The sequence below is a fragment of the Rhinoderma darwinii genome, chromosome 6 (assembly GCF_050947455.1).
Source record: "Rhinoderma darwinii isolate aRhiDar2 chromosome 6, aRhiDar2.hap1, whole genome shotgun sequence".
In the NCBI taxonomy this organism is placed as follows: Eukaryota; Metazoa; Chordata; class Amphibia; order Anura; family Rhinodermatidae; genus Rhinoderma; species Rhinoderma darwinii.
Window position 1 is genome coordinate 45,108,527 of NC_134692.1, and position 4,407 is coordinate 45,112,933.

The following is a 4,407-nucleotide window of genomic DNA, read 5'->3' on the forward strand; positions in this document are numbered from 1 at the left end:
GTGGTTTGGCATTTTTTGGTTTTAATGTGTACATCTATGAAATTAATAGAAACAATATTTTCACAAAGAAAGTAAGAATGGTTGCCTTTTCACTGCCAAGGGGAAATGTAATACAACATGACTTTAAAGTGTAGCTAAACATTCGACAAACTTCTGACATGGTGGTGAGGGTCCACGCACGGAGACCCCCAACAATCGCTAGAACGAAGCAGCTGAAGTGCTCGTGTGAGCGCTCAGCTGCTTAGTTTCTGTTTGTCTTTTTCCGGAAAGTCGATGTATCGGAGTACGGGCTCATAGACTTTGTATTGAGTCCATACACCGATATATTTATTTCCGGAAAAAGCAGATTAGAATATAAAGGACAAGAGCTTAGAGCTTAAAGAGAACCTTTCACCTCCCCATACATGTGCAGCTGAGTGCAGCATGTAATGGGGAGGGCTGCACAAACCTTGGGGCGCTTTAAAAACATTTTATGCCCCCCTCCGTTATTTAGATATCGGTGCAGTTATATTTGGCGCCCGATATTTAACCCCCTGAACAGGCAACGGGGCGTGTAATGGCAAGGGGGCGTGTTACTATGGCTGTGACACTGTCCAATCAGATATGGACAGTGCCACAGCAGGAGAGTGTGTGATTGCAGTCTTTTCACCCGAACAGCCAAGGGGGAGCCCTCACTCATCTCTTCAGCTCTTGTGAGAGATCAGTCTTGTACTTTGTCTGCCGAACTGGCAAGTGTGCGTCTCTCTGTTACGAACAGTGTAAGAGCTGGGGAGCGCTTACACTGTCCGTAGCAGAGACACGCCCCCTTGCCTGTTCGGGTGAAAAGACTGCAATCGCACACTCTCTCTCCTGCTGTGGCACTGTCCATATCGGATTGGACAGTGTCACAGCCATAGTAACACGCCCCCTTGCCAGTACACGCCCCGTTGATTGTTCAGTGGGTTATTTAATTATTGGGCGCCAAATATAACGGCACCAATATTGAAATAATGGAGGGGGTAGAAAAAAAATGTAAAGTGCCCCAGGGTTTGTGCAGCACTGCCCATTACATGCTGCACTCAGCTTCACATGTATGGGGAGGTGAAAAGTTCTCTTTAAATATCATTAACCCCTTGGAGATGCAGCCATTTTTTGGATTTTAATTTTGTCCTCCCCGCTATCCAAAACCCATGACTTTTATATTTTTCCATTGACATAGCTGTATAAGGGCTTGTTTTTTGTGGGACGCGTTGTAGTTTTTCACTGCATTATTTAATGTGCCATATAATGTACTGGGAAACTGTAAAAAAATTCTTTGTGCGGTGAAATGGGAAAAAAACTGCAAATCCACCTTTTGTTTTTTGGGTTTCGTATTTACGACGTATAAGTTGGATCGCTGGTTCAAGCCCCAAAGGGGAACTAGTAAAGAAAGGTAAATACAGTAAAATAAAGTTTTTAAAAAATATATAAAAAAAGAAAAAATATTAAGTGTTAAAAACCCTTTTCCCATTTTCCCCCAAGCACAATGTAAAAAAAAAAAATTATTAACATAACTAGTATTGCCGCGTCCGTAAAAATTCAAACTATTACAATATATCATTATTTAACCCGCACAGTGAACACCGTAAAAAACAACAAAGTAAAAAACACCAGAATCACTGATTTTTGGTCAGTTTATCTCTTACAAAAAATGGAATAGAAAGTGATCAAAAAAGTCACACGTATCCCAAAACGGAACAAATATAAACTGCAACTATCCCTGCAAAAAATAAGCCCTCATGACGCTCAATCGCCGGAAAAAAAAAGAGTTATGGCTCTCAGAATATGGTGACACAAATTTTATTTTTAACAACCATTTTTTCCCTTTATAAGTAGTGAAACATTAAAAAATATAAATTTGGTATCGCCGTAATCGTATTGATCTGCAGAAAAATGTTAACATGCAGCTTTTACCGCACGGTTAATGCCATAATAACTAAACCCCCCAAAAGATTGAAGAATAGTTTTTTTTTTATTCTACCCCATATAGAATTTCTTTCCAGTTTTCCACTACATTAAATGGTACAATAAACGGTGTCGAGACAATCTACAACTCGTCCCGCAAAAAACAAGCCCTCATGCGGCTATATCGACGGAGAAATAAAAAAAAGTTATAGCTTTAGAAGGTGGGGAGGAAAAAAAGAAAGTGAAAATCCGAAAAATGACTTCAGCGTGAAGGTTAAGATATACGTAGTGTACTGGTGTACTTGTAAGCCAAGCTCTGCAAGGCAGGAAGGTTTTAGTCACAGTTAATGACAGTAGGCTCAATTTGATGCAAAACAGTTTCTTGCAGTCACGAGTGGGTATAAACAACTTCTCCAACTGAGAGGCACAGTGCAACGGCCGTGGTCGCAGACCCCATTCATCCTGCCGACGTCTTCCTCCCCGAAGATGCAAGCACATGTGGCCGTCCACATCTGGTGTTATCTACAACGTTTTGCATCACCTGCCACCAAAGTCCCATCTGTGCTGTTGCTACTGTCTGGACTATTACAGGTACCCTTGTGCTCGGACTTTATATTGACATGGTACTGTTTGGCCAGCTGCTACCCCGCTACAGTGGTGCGGCCTAGTGGGTCCACATACCCACAGATCGTGACACAGTCTCTTTAAGACATTATGCAAAAAATGGTGGCAATGGTTTCTCTCCAAGTCCACTTGGCTTCTTGGACAGAGCATTAAACTCCTCCCTTATACACGGATAGGTCCTCTTGTCTCTAGGCCTTTTCTTTCCCCGGTCTTCTGCCATCTTTATCGTGTGGGGGTTTGCTGGCAACTCCACCTGCCGTTTAGCAAACTGCCTTGTCTCCCTGCCAACTTGACTAAACATTAATGGACCCTCTCATGCCTCAGGGTCTCTCAATTTTGTGCTAGCTGACTGAATCAGCACTTCACTGCTCTATAGGCCTGCAGCCCGCATACTGACCCATCAGATGCGAACAGTTGCCTTTTATCAACTAAGAACCGCCCAAAGTGAGACACGCAGCATACCTACACTGGTTGCATCCCTACATTTGTATGTTACTATGCCAAAAGCAGTGTAAGTGTCATAGTAACATACAAACAGAAATGGCGGCCGGGCTGTGTCTCCTGGCGTCACTTCAAAAATCACAGTGAGTCACCATAATCTGCCACTTAAAAAGAACATTTCACCATCCCATACATGTGCAGCATGTAATTGGCAGGGCTTTACAAACACTGTCTCACTTGAAATTATTTTTCGAACTTCCTCCGTTATTTACATTTTGGTGCCATTATATTTGGTGCCTGATATGTAAATAAGCCCCTGAACTGTCAATGGGGCATTTCTATCTAACTAAATGGCAAGGGGGTATTATCCTTTTGCTCTGACACTGTCCAATCAGCTATGGACAGTGTCAGGGCGGCTTGCGCTATGTTCCCACCCGTGAGAACACACAAACAGAGAGCGCTGCAGAACCCTGTGTGCGCACCCTGTGTGTGTTCTCACGGGAGGGAACACAGCGCAAGCCGTCCTAACACTGTCCGTAGCTGGAGCGCCCATGTCTCCGCTATGTGAGAGTCCAAGGCAGAGATGGCTTTCTTTGAGAAATCGTGGCGGCTAGGTATCCTCTAGCAAGGATACCTACACCATGTGAGAGGATAAGGCAGGGATGGCTTTCTTTGAGAAATAAAGGCGAATGGGTATCCTCCATCAGTTTCCTAAAGGCAGTGGAATCCACTAATTCCTAGGGCAGTGACTGCACTGACAGCAGCTTGGCCAGGTAGGAGTTCAATTGGCACGCAAGCAGATTACTGGGTGCATATAGTGGTTTCCTGCCCAGACATTCCGTTATGGACAACGGACGATGGAATGGAGGAGGAGGAGCAGTGGCGGATCCTCATATGGGCGGTTCGGGCGGCCGCCCGGGCCCAAAGCTCCCTGGGGGCCATGGCCGCCTGAACCGCACATAACCTCAAAAAACCTTAAAGGGCTGCTGCCGGCCACATTCTAGCTGTCATCAGTCTCACCTGCAGATGAAGAGGTGGGGGGGCGGTGCAGGGGGAGTCTTTTGTAGGGGCGAGCTAGGCCAGGGAACAGGGGGCGGGTGGCACAGCACATCAGCTGTAGAGAGCAGACTGTCAGACATAGTGATGGGCAGGTGCTGGAGTCTCGCTGACAGTCTACTCCTCTATGCTGATGTGCACTGTCCCTCCTGTTTACACCTCCAGCATCTGCTTGATAATGCCAAGACTGCAAGTAGGAGGTGAAGGACCTGTAGTGACATCACAGTCACATAATTAAGGTCCTGGAGGCTGCCAGAGCACAAGCACCGCAGAGGAAGAGGCTCTGTTAAGTGTGTGTGTGTGTGTGTATGTGTGTGTGTATATATATATATATATATATATATAGTGTTTGTGTATATATGG